The sequence below is a fragment of the Setaria italica genome, chromosome VII (assembly GCF_000263155.2).
Source record: "Setaria italica strain Yugu1 chromosome VII, Setaria_italica_v2.0, whole genome shotgun sequence".
NCBI lineage: Eukaryota > Viridiplantae > Streptophyta > Magnoliopsida > Poales > Poaceae > Setaria > Setaria italica.
In genome coordinates this window covers 11,813,897-11,832,803 of record NC_028456.1, presented here as the reverse complement: position 1 = coordinate 11,832,803, position 18,907 = coordinate 11,813,897, and the positions used below count along the sequence as shown (strand labels likewise).

Genomic DNA, 18,907 nt, shown 5'->3' with positions numbered 1-18,907 from the left:
CGGCTTCTGAATAATACTTTCCTTTCCTTCAGTTTTCAGACACGCATGCACCCCTGAATCTCCTATGTCATAGAAAAAAAAAGCTATACAAATCACTGCCCAACTCTTTATTGAGAAATCTCTAAACTCACAGTAAATCAGAGCTGTGAATCTACGAACAAATCAGCCTTATCTGGTTAAAGGTCCTCTTAGAGCTATTTAAATTGCAAGTGCCAACATGGACAATGAGCATTGTAGTAGCTGGAGGAAGATCAGTTCTAGAACCCTGCATGGATTTTTACCTTCTTATCATCCTACTAAAAAGGGAGAGATAAATATTTGTATGATGATACATATACATACTACATAACTGAACATACCTTTGGGCCGGCCCACTCCACAGACGGCGCGACAAAGCAGTGCCTGTGTTTCTAGTATATATTTAGGTGTATAGCACAATCTATGAATCTTGAAAAGTCAAAAAAACTAATAATATAGGATGGAGGGAGTACAATGTAAGATGAATTACTTTGAAATTACCCGCCAAGTAGGGAATTTTGCAGAGGGGGGTTAAATCAGATATGATTGTTTGTTCAAATATTCTGATAGCTAGTAAATAAGTTAAACTTTCCGCATTAAATTAAACCGCATGGATAGATGCAAAACATATATTAAGTTCAGAGATATGTCTTCTCCGATCTGTATCCATTTTTATTTATAATGTAGGGTACCCGGCCCATACCCATTATATGCTGACACATATGCTGATAGATACATAGCGTCTCATGGATCAGTTATACTACATGTTGATACATACGCAGATAGCAAGATACAGTACACGTGCACGAAAATGTTGTAGTTTGTTTTTGCGAATCAATTGCAAGAAGGGTAAGTACAGTTCCGCTCTCCGTTGGTACGATGATAAAGTTTCTTGTTAACGTGTTTTGCAGAGACTTTCGTTTCTTCAGCAAGCTCAGCATGCTCCTTTTCTGCAGCCATCATCGTGGGCATCTCTGCAGTGCAATTGCTGATGATAACAAGCATGAGAACGGCACACATCACAATCTTCATTGCTCTTGGTGAACCTGATTAACCTGATAGCATAGAAAGTAAGAATTCATCAATGAGCTGATAATCTACATGTATGATTTGCTTGCGTAATCTACGATTTTTCCCTTGCCACAGATGAACCCTAACTCACTTACTGATATATATTGTGTCAGTAATAAATCATAGTACTACAAGTGCATTGACCATTATTAGGAAAAAAAATACATAAAGATTTACACATTACTGAGAGGAGACGAATATGTACCAACTACTGTGCTTAAGTGGAAGAATCTATGAACAGAAGGAAAAACTTTGTTATATTCTGATGCATACCAGAAGTTATAAGAGCTACTGGCTAACAATGATCTTTCGTTGGCTCAAAATGCACATTTGTGGTATGCTATTTATAGGAGGTGTAGTACTGTTTGAGTCAAGTACTTTTTGACGTAGTCCTTATTAGTCCAGTAAATTGCCACGAAATGTATTTGTGGGTCACAAACATTATCTCATGAATATGAAATGACGGGTGTGATCAATTCTTGTCTACTCTCAAGAGACTATTGGAATCATGATGCTTGAGTCAGTTTACTGTGGATTTGCAGGATGATGCAAAGGAGCAATACAATATTTTGGCATGCTGGATGACGATATATTATTGTAGACAGATCTGCATGTAGAGTATTTCAGGACAACAAAATTTATAAACAAATTACCATTTCTATTAGCACAAGGAACATCTATCATCTCGTGTTTAAAAGCGAGTCCTTGGACTGAACCCTTTCTTTTTTTTCCTCCCAAAAGCATGGATCATGAATTTCGTATAAACTAGATTAACACCCATGCTGGAAAGAAATTTACAGAAATATTTGCTAAAATTTTATTTTTTTACACACGGATAATTATAGCTTCTCCCTAGGACAGTTTGATAAGGTTTATATAGAATCGACAAGAAGTGCATCTTTTATGAGGAAATTCCATGTTTGAGAATACAAGATAATTCAATTCCTTCCATGGTCATGAAAAGTTTTTCCTCCCTCGTACTCCCTCCATCCTCTTTTGATAGACCTATTTCACATTAGCACAATGACCAAGGAGAATGAACCCTACTTATCATCTAATGAATCATGTCATTATGTACTCCTCGTTATCATATACATGCACCTCGGTATCGATGACATCATCTACATGCACCAATTAGTTTTAGAGAGGAGTTACTCTGCACGGGCATCTGTGTTAAACCTGAGATGGCAACTCAAATACGAATATCAAAAGAGAAAATTTAGTTTTGCAAATAGCCCTATAAAAAGAGAATGGAGGGACTATGACACAACTTCTAACTTTCATTTCTTATTTGATATTTCCATCGTTGCTATTAGTTAAGTCGCTGAAATGATCTCTAAATCATGAAACATTTTGTATTAATAAAATAAATAAAGGTGAACACATTTTTTTATAAAAAAACACACAAGTACCTTTACAATTTGAAAATTAAAATCACAAGATTAGGATATTTTTTTTTGAAAATTATGTGAATTTTTATGGCACCAAAAAACTTTTCACAAATTATAGGAAAATATCTAATATTCATCACATCAGATGCAATAATTTATTAAATTTGTTTCTAGCACAAGTTACATAGAGAATTATGAAGAATGGGACTTATGATAGAAAATAATTTTATAAATTGATACATCTCTTGTGAGGAATACTAGTTGTTTTCCAAAATTTTTGAAAAAGTATGTTTGGTGCCATAAAAAATTCAAATATGCTTCAAAAGTAGTTGAAATTGGTGAATTTTAATTTAAAACTGCAAAGGTACATGTGCAAAAAGTATTCATCTCCATGGGCTCTATGACCCGGAAATTTTTCATGAATATTGGAAGTATGTTGATGGTCGTTATGTTCAAGTTAGCTAATAGAAGTGATGAAAATGTTAAATAAGGGATGAAAGTTAGAACTCAATATCTGAGGGGCCCCTGTACCAGGGGTGCCCTCATGAAGGGGGTTACACGCCCTAATCCACGATGGGCTGCATGATCTAACAGGCCCATCATGCTCCAGCGTGGCCCGTGCCCTAACCTCTTGGGATCAACCACGGCAAGCCGCGCCCCATCCAACCTCTCGGGCACAACTCACGGAGGGGTCCTTCATGGGTCCGGAGGCCCCCATTGACCTCCTGACAAGGGGTGCCAGTGTCGCAGGGTCAAGTGGTGCATTTAATGCGCACCATGCCACCGAAGGAGCTGTGCCCACCCGCTCGCGTACGGAGATGTGGCTGAGCATGGAACCGACCATAGACCCGAGGATCCAAGGGTGAGGCTCCACCCTTCGGACCGCCCAGGATTTCCTCGGGGGAATGGAAGCACTAGGCTCGTACGCACATCCGGGGGAGGACACCGTGATGCCATCATCCTCATCCTTCTCGTAACGACTCGTCATGGTCAAAACAGGACGATCGTGACCGGCTCGGGACGGACCCTTGTCAGCAAGGCGAGGCCCAGCGAGAGGGCTCACGGCATGGGATGGACACAACGGTGCCCGACTAGTCAGGGAAAAGCTGGGATGTGCGACATGCCTGCTTAGGGGTGTTGACCTCACTTTCACCTGCCCGAGTACGACCACCCCCATCCCGTTCCCTACTAAGGGGTTGGTGGATGGGATGGGAGCTATCCCCAGCACGAACCAGATCACGCCGCGCATGAGCACTCCATGATGTACAGGGCTCACTATGCCTGGCCGTACAAAGCGTGGGGCAGTGGCATGTCAACAAGGATGGACGGGACGTGAGGGCCCGGCCAGGGAGGGCCCATCTTCATCTTCCAGGATAGATGCCTGACCACTCCTCCTGAAGCTCCTAACCACTAGGGTCGGGAGACCCCCTCCTTTCTTCGAACTGTCGCCCGATCCCTAGCCTATATAAAGGAATCAGGCCCTTGATCTTTCTCTCCCTCTCTCGATTCTCACACATTCATCACACACACACATGCATGCTTGCAAGCATCCCATTGTGAGCTCTTCGCACGCTTAAACTTGAGGAACAAAGACTCTTTCCGAGATTGGACGTAGGGACCTTCCCGAACTAGTATAAATCTTTTTTTCTTGTGTGGGATCCACCGGGAGTGAGGAGAGCGTGGCGTATAAGCACTAGCCGGCAATACGAAACACCGACAATATCATTCTTGATCTAAAATTTTTTAGGACCAAGAAAGGAATTGAGTCATCTTTCAGTGTTCAATAAGTAGTTTTCTCATCTTTTATTTAGCTACTGACTTCTTTGTTACTAGCCAATATCAAGTTTGGGGTATGTATGTGTCGACGCTAGGAAGGAACACTAAGGTAGGGCATAATTAGGTTCGGGGGTTTGTACCCAAAAGTGTTAAGGAACTTCCCTATGTTAAGGTTCACTTGCGGTCTCTCTGTCTTCTCTCCCTAGCTCTCGCTCTTTTATAGGGTTAGGATAGATTGGATTGTAACTTCTAGCAGCAAGTAAAACAATTAAGTTTTGACACCTAATTAAACCGCATGGATGAATGCGAAACATCTATTTTCAACAACTGCAGAAGCATTCTGATGGCATAACGGCCAGGGACCTATCTTGCCATATCCATGTTTATCTATGAGGAACACTATTTATCTATCGACAGATTTGTTAGAAAAATCTATCAGATTTGCAATGTTGAGCCTATTAAAAAATATCCCGACAATGAAATAAAATGTAAAAAAACTCAGGGGTGGCAGATTTTCTAAGAAAAATGTCAGATTGGCAATGTTCCGGTCTAAGAAAACAAAATGTTCAGCAGAGAAATAAATGTTCCAAGTAGACAAATCATTTTTTTTTCAATTTTATTTTAATTTAGCCTTTTCTAACATAGAGGATGAAACCAAACTATCGGATTTTAGTTCAATGGTCAGAAAAATAGATAAATAGATAGTCCCTTTATTTATATCTTAAGATACGCACATAGCATCGTCTCAGGAGATTTAATAACCGTAGCAAAACCCCTTTTCGCTCCGAAGTCCTCTATCTGATGATTGCAATCCTTTTGAACGACGCGCCCGCAGGCAACCGCTCTTCTCGAAATTCGCGCAGACGGTGCGGTAAAAATCCCACCTTTACCCCTCTCTCAAACCATCGTTTAAGTACTCGCCTCCCCCGCCGCTTCTTCTTCCTGAGCTCAAAAGCTTTTCTTTCCCAACGGATCATCTCCCGACGCACTCTAGCACTCATTCAACTTCCAACCGTATTCCTCCGGCGACTCTTTTTCTTTTTTTTTGATCATTCCGCGCCGGTCTCTGTAATGGTGATCCCATCAACAACCATGGCTTTCATCCTAGAGGTAAATACTCCAAAATCTCCCCCTTTTACTTTTCACCGTCTTACGCATCTTTTAGATCTGTTCTTAATTTTTCTTCATATCTTCTCAGGAACTTAGGCAAAGAATCACCGTTCCTATATCTGATGCACCTGGATGCACCTGGTCTTATCAGCCTTGGCCCCATAGGGAACCCAGATGCAGCCAAATTGATTAACCTGGAAACTCACAGAGTTCCCTTCAAGCAATCGAACATGGTTCTGAACAGCTGGTTAGGTACTTTTAGGTCCTGGCCAAATGAAACCCCGGGCTGGAGGGCATTTCCTGAGGATGTCAAATTCCAAGAGAGTTCTTTGGGACAAATTGAAAATCGGCCACTACATAAATCTGTCCTTGTCTCAAATGGAAAGGAACGACCCCTTAGTCATCGTAGTATCTTATTTCTGGTCTGACGCCCTCAATGCGTTTTTATTCGGCCACAGACCCATGACCCCTACATTGGCCGATGTCTTGATGTTGACCGGTCTTGATGTATCCTCTCCCGATACGACCTTCGATCTTCTGATCAAGCCCACCCACCGTCTGGAAGCAAAAGGCATCGGCGGGTGGAAAGGCTTCATCGAGAAAAATATGAAGACTGGAACTATCGGCGACAGGGAGTATACAGCCTTCTTAATGATGTGGCTAGAGAAGCACTTCTTCTGTGGCAGATCAGTCGACCCTTCCTCCAACACACAAGTTTTGGCCGAAGCGCTAACAAGAGGCGCTACTATTCCTTTGGGGAAACATTTGCTGGGATCGGCCTATTATATGATGCACCAGATCGCTGTGAAGTTATCATCTGTAGAGCCTATTGGGAACCCTGGTGGCCCTTGGTGGTTCATCACCCTTTGGCTTAACTTATACATGAGCAAAGTCTCCAGAGAACGGGTTGAGTTAAAAACCTTCCCCAATGTCGAGTCGGAGGATGACCCATCATCACAACGCCGTTGCACCTCTTTTGGAGAAGCCGTGTCATCTTTCCCCGGCAGCAAGTTTACTCCCTCAAGAACAGCCGAGTATTTTAGATGTTTTTATATTAGCTATAGTGAAGAAACCACGAACTGGTACCCATACCAGACAGAAGAGCCACTCTTCAAGAATCCTGATTGCTTCGACTCGGGTACCAACTCTTTTGAAGATGACATCATGGACATCTTGATCAAACCCGGAATCTTGCCAGCAAATTTCTTCTCCAGGAAGGATTCTCCAACGTATGAATTTTACAACCCGTCGGTGGTAGCCCGGCAGTTTGGCCTTGGACAGATGCCTTCGTCGGCCGTGAAAAGTTCTGAGAGTGGCTTTCAAGGGGGCTTGAATACAATCGACTGTGCAGCTTGATACCAGACTCCAGCACCATCGACTTAACCAACTAGCTGGTAGCACCCTTCTCTACTCAACAATTCAAATTGTGGTGGGGTGAGTGGAAGCAACATCTTTTCTGCGCGTCTCCTGCAATATATTGCAACCAGCTGGACCCCGCTCGTATTGACCCGAACGCAGAGGTATCAATTTTACTGGCCGATGTTTATTTTTTACTATCCTTTTATGCCACAGGGCTATTACTGACTTCCCCTTTCTATGTAGTCCGAGAGCCAAGCTCCTTCGACACGCAGCTGAAGTGGTAGGCCGATAGAGAACTGCCACCCATACACATCATTCCCGATTATCGGCTTTCACACCCCGTTGATGGAAGACATAGCCACCGGCCGATTGAAGCAGAAACTGAAGATGTCTTCTTCGAAGAAAACAAGCCGTCGGGTACGCTCCCGTACAGAATCAGCCGATCAATCGGCGATGCTACCAGTCGGGCCCTCAGCTGCATCGACTCAATCAGAAGTACTGCCAGTCATTCAGGAGGTTGACCCCCAAAAGCCGGATCAATGGCTGCATCCTTGCTTGTAGAAGCTGTACAGGTAATCCTTTATGCTACACACCTTCTAAGTATACTGTCAACATTAAATTCCTTTCCTTATCAAGTCACGCAAATTCTCCCAGAGCGAATTATACATCAATCGGTCGACCCTCAGGCAGAGACCGAACCACCAGCAAGCCCTCCAATCGAGGTAAAGTATGTACCTTTCATTTGACTTTTCCCAATCCTTAACTGAAACTGATTGATCTCTGGTGTAGACTATCTTGGACACATCGATTGTACCCTTCCAGGAGCCATCGGCCGCACGATTTGCCGAAGTAAGATAATTGACACCCATTCCCAGATCCAATTATCCCTTTATGCTCATAGAGACTTTTTCCTATCATTCTCCAGGAGCTGGGTCCAAGCACAGTGCCGATCATCATCAAATCCTCTTCTTCTGATGAACTGCCCGCGCCGATTCCTGAGACGGGAGTAGCGCTCCTACCAACCTAAGCAGAAGAAATCCGCTTCAAAGAAGTAAGGACCCTTCGTTTTCACCAGCTGATTTCCTACCCCTGTCGGCTAAAGCACTTTTTCCTTAATTTCTCACAGGAACAAGACACGCCCAACAATAGCCTCTTCTCCTTCGCGTTGGCAGTCTCTGACGACGAGGAAGTTGCTTCTCATCAAGTGGCTTTGGGCTCAATACCAGAAGACATCCGTGCCAAACTCTAGAACATACGAGCTCTTCTCCAGGATGATATTAGCTGATTGGTGCAAGACGCTTCGCCAATTCGGCAAATATTCAATGAGATCAAAGGCCGAGTCCCAGAAGATGCAGAAGAAGCTCTTACACATGCGGCATACATCGAGTCAATGCAAATTCCAGTGTTCAGAGCTCTGCGCCATATGGCCGATCGCGCCAAGCTGGCAAAAGCACGCGAAGAAGAGGAGTCTTATAAGCATCGAGCTCAAGAGGTGCACCATCGGATCGGCACCCTTGAAAATTCCTGACCAAGTATTGTCAGCGCTATAGATAAACTCAAACGGCGCAGGGCAGAACTTGCTAAAGAGATGGAGCAAGTTGTGAAGGCCATCGCTGCTGAAGAGAAGAAACTCCAAGATTTCCTGACCGTCATCGCCGATTTAAAACAAGAAAGGCAGACTCTCGCCGATGAGGCCATCCGACTCCACCGCAACATGCTAGAATCGGCCGATGACGATCGGCGAGTACTAGACAGATCAGATTCGCCTGCGGGCGATCAAGGCCATGAATTTCCTCCTTGGATGACTGTATTGAACTCGAATACCCTTTGAACGTCTTGTAAAACATTAATGCCTTCCACGGTTTCCATGTGAATATGAATCCAAACGGCTGTTTTCGCAGCTTTTTCGGTTCAACGGTTACTTGTTTTGAATGCCTTCCTTTTACTAACCGTTGCTTGTTGCCTTATAAATACGAGCCCCTCGCATCCTCCCAGAGGCACTTGCGTAACATTCATACGTTCCCCTTCTGCTAAATTCTTCCGAGCCTCCAATCAGACGCTCTGATGGCTTCTTCCTCCTCCATCAACGAGGTACGAAATTAACCTTTGCGCACCTCAACTATTCTTTACCGTCGACTGACTGTCCAATGTCTCTGCAGCCAAACTGGCTCAGCCCTAGTCTTGAATGGGCTATTGAGATCATGCACTCCGACGAGCCGCTGACACAGGCGGACAAAGACCTAATCCAAGCTCATCGTGCAGAACTCCAGGACCACCTCCCCGCCCATATCAGGAAGATTGTAGATAGTATTGAATCTAACACCTCCAGGAGGCTAGCTCGGCCGCCAATCAAAGGAGCCATCAACTGCCTCACCAAATAGCTCTCGAAGACGAGATGGCAGACGTCAAAAGGAGCCATCAACTGCCCCGCCAAGTTGTTCTCGAAGACGCAATGGCCGACGTGAAAGATAAGAGCACCCACCTTCTGATTGAATTGGGTCGGATCCAGAGAGAAATCAATGCGAATAAAGCCCAGCTAAAACGCCGTTGAAGCATCGCAACTTAATGAGTGTGGTGGTATTTTTGTTCTAAGGGAGACTTGTACCTTGTCGGCCATGTATCCAATTAGTGTACCGAATAGTGATCGGCTTATTTGTATGAATGTTTTCCTTGCCTCACTCATCCTCAAGGCGATGCCTTCTACATCGGCTGTATAAACGCGAATCAATAGGTATCGACCGTGAGAACCTGATATGCCATATCATCGACTAAGCATCTACCCATATGCTGGGATAATATCTTTTTAAATACCTTCCATTTAGAGCCCTTGTGAATTCTTCTCCCTCAATAGTTTCCAATATATATGCATTGCCCGACGCAAATTGACTAATCTTGTACGGTCCTTCCCAAGTAGGTGACCACTTGCCATATTTAGGATCTTTAGATTCTATCAGCAGAATCAACTTCCAAACCAGGTCCCCTTGGGAAAACTGCTTGACCTTGACCTTCTTGTCATACCATCTGGCAACTCTTTTCTTATTCTCCTCAATGCTGATCAAGGCCCTCAATCGCTGTCCTGCCAAATCTTCCAACTCCCCTTTCATGAGGATAGAATAGTCATCGGTCGTCAACTGATCCTGAAGTGACATGCACCTAGACCTAGTTTTCAACTCCCAAGGTAGCACTGCTTCGTGCCCGTATACTAATTGGTAAGGAGAAACCTTGGTGGCACCATGGCAGGCCATCCTATATGCCCACAAGAACTCATTCAGCGTCGTATGCCAACGCCTTGGTTGTTCCTCTATCTTCCTTTTAATCAACTTGATGACTTCCTTGTTAGACAATTTAGCCTGCCCATTAGCCTGAGCATAATACGGAGAAGAATTTAGCAACTTGATTCCCATATCGGCAGTGAACTCCTCAAATTCTCCTGAAGTAAACATTGACCCCTGGTCAGTCGTAATAGTCTGAGGAATACCAAACCGATAGATAATGTGCTTCCTCGCGAATTCAATCATGTTGGCCGACGTCATGATTTTTAGAGGAACTGCCTCCACCCATTTGGTGAAATAATCAGTAGCTACCAATATAAACTTATATCCTTTACTTGATGGAGGATAAATCTATCCGATGAGGTTGATTCCCCAACCTCTAAATGGCCACGACTTTATTATTGGGTTCATAGCCGAAGCTGGTGCTCGTTGTAGATTACCGAATTTCTAGCAATCCTGACACCCCTTATAATACTTAAAGCAGTCTTCGAGTATCGTTAGCCAGTAATAACCATTATTCCTAATCATCCACTTCGTCTTAAAAGCCGATTGATGGGACCCACATACACCTTCGTGAATTTCTCCCATCAGAGTCTTTGCCTCCTCCATTCCAAGGCAATTGAGTAGTACTCCATGGATCGTTCGATAAAACAAATCATCTTCGAATAGCACTTATTTTGTAGCATGAAAGCGTACTCGTCGATCGACTTTCCTGGATGGATCCTTTAGATAATCGGCAATCTCCTTCCTCCAGTCGTCGGCCGCAAGCTCTAGGGCCATGGCACCTTGGATCGGCCGGTATCCGGAAGCATGCTGAGCAAGTCTATTAGCTTCTTCATTGTGACCCCTTGGAATATGCTCAACAATTGCAGACTTAAATTCTCTTAGTAATTGGAGGCACACTTCATAATAGATTCTTAGAATATCATCTTTCCATTCAGATCTCCCAGTTAACTGGTCCACAATAAGCATGGAATCCCCAAATATTTCTACTGCGTCGGCCTTGATCTCTCTTAACAACTGGATTCCTTTTAAGATGGCTCGATACTCTGCTTGATTATTAGTGGCAGATGCCTCAATCGGCAGAGAGAAATCATAACTTGCCCCCGAAGGGATATGAGGATGATGCCGATTCTTGATCCGGCCCCACATGAAGATCCATCAAAGTACAAAGTCCACAGAGCTGGTTCAACAACGGTAATCTCCGGTCCACAGTGTTGGGCCATGAAGTCGGTGATTACTTGACCCTTAACCGCCTTGGCTGATTCGTACCTTAGGTCAAACTCTGAGAGGGCTAGAATCCACTTTCCAATTCTTCCTTTCAGAATCGGTAGTGATAACATATATTTGAGAACATCATCTTTGCACACAACTAAGCATTCCGCCGATAACGGTAGTGCCTGAGCTTGGTACAAGAAAAATACAGACAAAGGTACAGCTGTTCCACCGGAGGGTATCTGGTTTCAGCGTCTAAGAGTCTTCTACTAACGTAATAAATTACTCTTTTTCCCCTCGAACTCCTGGACCAGCGCCGAGCCGATAGCCCTCTCATCGGCTGATAGATACAGTCTGAACGGCTTATCAGCCTGTGGGGGAACCAACACTGGAGGGAAGACCAGGTACTGTTTGATGTCATCCAATGCTTTTTGTTGCTCCACGCCCCAGACGAATTCTTGGTTGGGCTTCAATTTCAACAAAGGAGTGAAGGCTTGAATGCGCTCAAACAAGTTTGATATAAACCTTCGGATGAAGTTGACCTTGCCGATTAGAGACTGTAGCTCGGTCTTGTCTTGTGGGGCCACAACCTTGTTGATGGTGGCTATAATTTTCTGATTGATCTCGATGCCGCGGTCATGGACCATGAAGCCTAGAAACTGGCCGGCCGAAATGCCAAAGGCACATTTGTTAGGGTTCATCTTCAACCCGTGCTTCCTTGTGCATTCCAATACCTTGCACAAATCGGCCAGATGCTGCCAATGCCCCTTCGATTTGATGACGACATCATCAATGTAAATCTCCACCAGGACACCAATGAGTTTATGAAATATATAATTCATGGCCCATTCATATGTGGCTCCAGCATTCTTCAAACCGAAGGTCATGACTACCCACTCGAACAAACCGAGATGACCAGGGGACCTAGAAGCTATTTTTGAGATATCTTCTTCGGCCATCAGTATCTGATTGTATCCAGCATTGCCATCCATGAAGCTGATGACCTTGTGTCCTGCGGCCGCGTTTATCAGCACATCGGCTGTCGGCATGGGGTACCCGTCCATCGGCGTAGCTTGGTAAGATTTCTGAAGTCAATGCACACGCGTAGCTTTCCATTCTTCTTGTAAACAGGAACAATATTAGAAATCCATTCGGCATATCGACACTGTCGAATAAACCCTTCTTCAATCAATCTTGTGATTTCGGCTTTTGTGTCAGGTAAAATTTTAGAATTACAACGTCGTGCAGGCTGCTGGTATGGCCGATATCCTGGTTTTATAGGCAACCAGTGTTCGACAATGGATCGGTCTAGACCAGGCATCTCATGATACTCCCAAGCAAAGCAATCTTTAAATTCTCTTAACAATTTTGTTAACTCATGCTTGTACTCAGGGTCTAACCTAGCACTGATATATGTCGGCCTTGGCTTGCTGCCATCTCCAAGATCTACCATCTCTAATGAATTGGCCGATGTAAACCCGTGCCCAAGCTTCCCGTCTTCTTAGACGAACCGATCCATTTAATTTGATTTTTCAGAGCCAACTGCTTGGATCGGCTATAGACCGAAGTCGAACACCTTCAAGAAATTGGTGTCCTAGTACCTGCCAGATATGCATCTGACGTGCTCGTAGCTCCATTGTTGTGCGTCGGCTGCGACAACACTGTAGGTGGAGTCGGCGGTGACTACTTCGATGGTGTCGCCGATCCACTAGACGAGGCATTGGTGCATTGTAAACGGGATGCAGTAGTTTGCGTGAATCTAATCTCGCCTGAGCAACATATTATAGGACCCTTTACCATTAATAATAAAGAACATGGTGGGTAGGGTCTTACTGCCAATGGTGAGGTCGACGCAGAGTGCCCCCCGGGCTAGAGATACGTTGCCTTCAAAATCTTTGAGCATCATATTCGTCTTGATCAAATCTTCCTCCCCTTTGCCCAGTTTGCGAAACATAGTGTACGGCATAATGTTCATAGCAGCGCCTCCGTCTACCAATAGTTTAGCGATGAGTCATCCGTTGACTTGCCCTTTGAGGAACAACGCCTTGAGATGTTGGCAATTTTCGTCTTCGGGTTTTTCAAAAGTGGCGGTCATTGGCTCCAGAGCCAATTGAGCCATCTGCTTCTCTAGTTCTATTGCATTGTCGTGGTCAATGGGAGCTATGAACTCCATCGGGAAGATGAATACCATGTTGACGTCAGCAGCCGAATCTTGATCGTCGTTTTTGTTGTTGGCTTTTCTCCTAGGACGCCAAACCTTGGACTTGACTCCTTCATTGTCCACTGCTTGCCTTTGTTCCTTTTCTTGCTGTTCCCATTGGCGCAAACGCTGGATTCTCCTCTTTTGGGACTTAGTTAGATCGTCTGGGAACCATCTCGGGTTCACTGGCTTGCTTGGTGGTTTAGCACGTTCCCAATCTAGTTCCCGCCCTAGAGGGCCTTTGTCTGAGACTCCTGCGTTGGCCATCTCTCCTAGCCGATCATGTGCACTGGCTCTGCCCCCAGCCGATTACGCTCGTATACTCTGCTCCCCAGCCGATCACGCACTGAAACGCGCCAATCTTCTTGTTCAAGCCTGTTTCTGCTGATCAGTTCTCGTCCTCGATCTTCGGAGCGTGACCTCTTGAATAGGAAGCTGCCGCGATACTGACCGTTGCACTCAGGCAGTTGTCGACCGACGGTAGTCTGAGGTTATTTTCCCAACAGTGAATGAAGAACGGGCACCTCCAATGGTCTTCGTGCCGGCGCATCATCTCTTCGTGACGCCTTGAGTCCTCCCGTTGCCTCTAATACTTGTCGAGTAGATCCCAGGACGTGACGGGTCGATGTGGCCTCTCTGAGCTCTCACTTTCAGTTTCCATCCAGCCTTTACCTTTAATATCTTCAGCCGAGGTCTGGTTTCTGGGGTCCACCGTGTTGCTCCTTTTGGCCGATTCCGACATCAGCACTTTGGTTTGGAGTACGTTCCTGCCTGTGTCAACCATGTTAGCAGGGAAGGGATGTTGGTTGATCTTCATTGGCTTTGCCAGCTTTGTGAGGACCTCGAATTTAAGTCCCCCTTGCTCAATAGCACTGCATCTACTGACGGAAGACTTTGCATTCATTGGTATCATGAGACATAGCATTGTGCCACTTGCAATACTTCATCTTTTTGAGTTGCTCGATCGACGGAATTGTGTGGTAGGGTGAGAGTTTGATTTATCCTTCTTGAAACAGCAAGTCGAAGATTTTGTCGGCCTTAGATGTGTTGACGCCAAATGTCTCTGGTTCCTTTTTACTGAACGGGCATGATATCGGCTTTTTCCCTTTCACCCATTCCGCCAAGCCGATTTCTACTTCTTCCTCCGATTTGAACCCTTCCACGTACGCCACCTTTTTCTGGAAGTTTCTTCGCTGGTCAAAGGGGCACGTCTCCTAGCCGGATAGCTGGTGGACAATCTGGCTCAAGCTCTCGAACTCTTGGGAAGCGTATTTCTCTCTGATGTGCGGCAGGAGTCCATGATAGGCGGTATTGGCCAACTGGGAGTCGGTCAAAACTAGGCTGTAGCACTTGTTTTTGACCTCTCCGAACCTCCGTATGTAGCTGGCTACCGACTCGTCGCTTCTCTGCTTGAGGCTGGTTAGATCTGAGAGCTTCATCTCGTGAACCCCCACAAAGAAATACTTGTGGAATTGCTTTTCCAAATCGGCCCAGGTAACAATAGAGTTGGGTGGCAGCGTCGTAAACCATTGAAAGGCCGACCCAGAGAGGGATGACGAGAACAGTCCTCAGGGCATCTTGTGCAGCAGCTTCTCCACACTAGATGATGAATCTGTTGACGTGCTCCACCGTGGACATGTCGTCTTAGCCCGAGAACTTGGTGAAGTCGGGCACTTTGTACCGATGAGGAAACAGCAATAGATCATAAGCGGGCGGGTATGACGTCCTATGTGTATAAGTCTGTGCCCTTGGCTTCAACCCAAACTGGTCCTGTATTATATCAGTTATCCTCGCGGTCCAGTCCACTTGTTGCTGATGCATCTGTTGCTGATGCACGACTGATTGAGGAATAGACATGTGCTGTTGGACTTGCGGTACCACAATCGGGTGATAGGCTGGTATGTGCTGTGGATCTTGCGGCTGGACTGTCGGCTGAGGAGCCGATGGTTGATGTCGCATGAGGTCAACCTAACGCAGTGCATCCGCCGCCTCATCGTATAATATCATCGACGCCGCCGTTCTGAGTGGATCTGGAGCCCCTACCCCCTGTCGATTTCCGAGGTGGTCTGATGGTATTATGGAGCTGTCGCCCGAGGGGTTGATAGAAACGATGCCTGTGCTGGAGATTTCCTGTGACTAGCAGACAGTTCTAGATCGGCAAGTGTAGCAGTCATTCCCCACGGTGCCGAGGTTGAAAATAGCAGTTGTGCGGGAGGAGTTGGTGTGGGGTAAAATGGCGCTTGTGATTGATAGAGTGCCGCACTGTTATATTTCAGGGGCATTGCAGTATTGTACCCCCCACTCTGCATCTGCATCGGCTGAGAAGCCGACTGAGGCATATTTGGCGTCGTTGATGAGCCTCTGATCGGTGCCACAATAGGGGGGGGGGGCGTAAGCTGGTCCCTGGTACCTCTGAGCCACGCCGTTGATCATGGAGCTGATGACGATGTTGTACACTGTGTTGGTCATCACCTTGGACTGGTCGATCATAGCTTGATAAACAGACTGCTGGATCATTTCAGACATCTTTCCCGAGTCTTCGGCGATGGTGATATGATGAGGAGTTGGAAGAGCAGCCTTCGTGATGGTCTCCCCGCTTCTGGTACGACTAAAAGATTGGAGGCATGCCTTCTTGTATTCTTCCAAAGCCCTTGCTACCTTTTCCCTCTGGTCGTCCTTGAGATCTGCTTCGGTGATTTCGATGACGTTATCCTCCGAGATCTCAGCAGCCTTCAACATGTTGGATCTTGCTTCGGTCCCACCGGACGTGCCAAAAGTGTGTTGACGCTGAAAATCGGCCGACGACCTTTGGCGTTGGACACATGACCGGGGAGAATCTACTTAGCTCCTGTTCGGGTTATCGCCCTGGTGCGGTTCGCGCGGCGTAGCAGTCAATCTGACCTGTTGATTGACAAGGAAAGAAAAGTATTAAATCCCAGGGATGTCGATCGGCTAAGGTTCCGATCTGTTTTGAGAAGTGTATCAGCAAATCGGCTGATTTACTATAGAGACAACCGGCTATAATACAACCGATAATCACGTAGCGATCGTGAAGTAGAGTAACCTAAACAATGCTACAAAAACAACACTTGGAATGGATCTAATCGGCTATAATAATGAATAAGAATAATGATAAAGAGCCAACAGTTTTCGTCTCAAGCTGGATAGCTGGTGATAAAACTAAAACAACAGGTAAAACCTACAATTCTAGTTAATATCGATAACTGATGAATAAACATAAACGAAACAACAGCGATGCACCCGAAGTTAAAGCTTATATATTACTCGATAAGCGGAACTTACGAATTAGCCGGAGATCGTGTTGATGTAGCTCCGACAACTCGCACGAACTTGTGAAAAGAAAAGGGTTTGGCGAAGTCGCCGAGTTGAAAGTAAAGTACGAGGAAAAAGTAATTTGTATTGTGTTTGATGTGTTGTTTTTACAAGCCTTACGAGGCAGCTATTTATACCCTGTTACAACTGATTTCCTAACCGACTAGGATCTATCTCTAATTTAAAGACAACAAATATTTACAAACAAACGCAACCCGTATCGGGGTTGGTTATTATTTTCTCATGGGCCAACCTTCTTCTCTGACTAATCATCACCCTAGCCCACTTTCGGCCCACATCGGCCAAGCCGCTCTGGCTCTCAATCGGCCAGCCTTCACTGACTCCTTCAGTCAATCGCTCAAAACACTGTAGCTCTAACCGGCCGATTCCTAACTGTAGGTTCTTGCTCGTCGTGTCGGCCACCTTCCTCTCCTTTGAGGCCGATTCAATATACGTGTCAAAATCCGGCGTCAACCTATACAACCTATGTAAGCTTGCTAGTCAACCACTTTTGCGAGCATAAGAACAGTTCTTATTTCCAGTATGACCATCATAAGATTGGTTGTTCAAATCGTTATTGACATGCCTTTGCTTGTCGTGAGAGATCAGTATGTTCCTTCTCGGCAGCCATAATCTGGGTCATCTTTGCAGTGCAACTGCTGATGATGACAAGCATGAGAACGGCACACACTACAATCTTCATTGCTCTTTGTAATCTGATTAACCTGATAGCATACAAGAGTGTGGATTCATCAGTAATAACGATCTGTTAATCTACATGTATGATTTGTTTATATAATCTACAAACTTTTTTGCTTTCCGAAGACAGGGTCACTGAAAGATATAATTTCTTTTCTTGACTGACTTACGGATCACTGGCAGTAATTAATCTTAAATTAGTACTATATAAGTGCATGGAACATTATATATAGGAATATACGTGAAGATGCACATATCATACTATGAGGAAGAATAATATATATTAGCTACTGTGCCCTACTTCCTGCCCGTCTCGCCTCACGAAAGAGCACGTGACGAGTCGTACTTGTTGACGTGGACGTGGTCAGCCAAGCTGCGGTCAAAGGCAGCGAGGGTGGTGGTGTGCACCGGTGATTGGGAGCTCGGGGCGACGCGGCAGCGTGGGGAGGGGCGATAGGTGAGAGAGGTGTGCAGCGGCGGATACGCAGGCCGGCAGGCACGGATGGGAGGAGAAGAGAGACAGGACGCAAATCGAAGAACAACGTGTCACCGTGCTGGGATCACTGCTTAGAGCATTCATCCCGAGATTCAGTTTCGGTTATATTTTGATCCGGTACTAATAAGAGCAGCAGTACCGAGCCTAATGGATAGTTTCCGAGATGGTCCCTGTGACCCCCTTTAGTACCAGGTGAACCTTCCACCCGATACTAAAGCTCCCATCCGCCGGACCCTCCTCCCCTCTCTCTCACAGACCCCTGCGGCTTCTTATCCTCTCTCTCTCTCCCATCCATCCGTCTTCTTATCTCCTCACTTTCTGTCTCTCTCCGGTCCGTCTCTTCTCTATCTCTCTCAATCCTCACACTCTTGAGCTCTCCTCCTCTGCCTCCCCTCCCGTCCCCCCTCCGCTCGCCCCTCACCGGTAGTAAGGAGGAGCGGCGGGGCAAGGTGAGGCAGCAATGGCGATGGTGGGTGAGTAGGTGGGAGCCGACGGAGGGGGTGGTGGGTGTCGGCTGGACACTCTCGGGCCCACCAAAAGACTTGTACAGACCCGCTCAAGGGAACGTATCCGAAACCTGCTCGGCCATGAAGACTACTCTACAGGGCGCGTAGGCTTCATGGACCCCCTGAAGACTAGTCGGGTCCAAAGGAAACTACTCTACCGAGTTAGAGTAGGACTCTGTAACGTACTCGACTAGGACTCGTGCCCTGTAATCCTGCTCCCCCGACTATATAAGGGCGAGCAGGGACCCCCTCCAAACAACAAGTGCAACTCGACACAAGTTCAATACAACCAAGACACAGGATGTAAGGGAATTACGTGATCTGGCGGCCCGAACCTGTCTAAATCATGTTCCTTGCATCACCATCGACTCCTTAATTCTCGACGACACCCACCACACAAAAGACCACCTTGGGTACTTCCTAGGCGGGTTGCCAGTCTAAAACACTGATAGCGGGCCAGG

The 18,907-nt window shown here is 45.8% G+C and overlaps 1 long non-coding RNA gene across 1 annotated transcript; it reads right to left on the bottom strand.

Annotated features, from left to right (window-relative positions):
* Positions 1-646: 646 nt before the first annotated feature.
* Positions 647-1,408, bottom strand: LOC101775053. The gene is made up of 2 exons (XR_215482.2): positions 1,363-1,408; positions 647-1,073 (listed from the first exon to the last, which is right to left on the bottom strand). It is a non-coding gene; the product is annotated as an uncharacterized LOC101775053 (long non-coding RNA).
* Between the last annotated feature and the right edge of the window lie 17,499 nt (positions 1,409-18,907).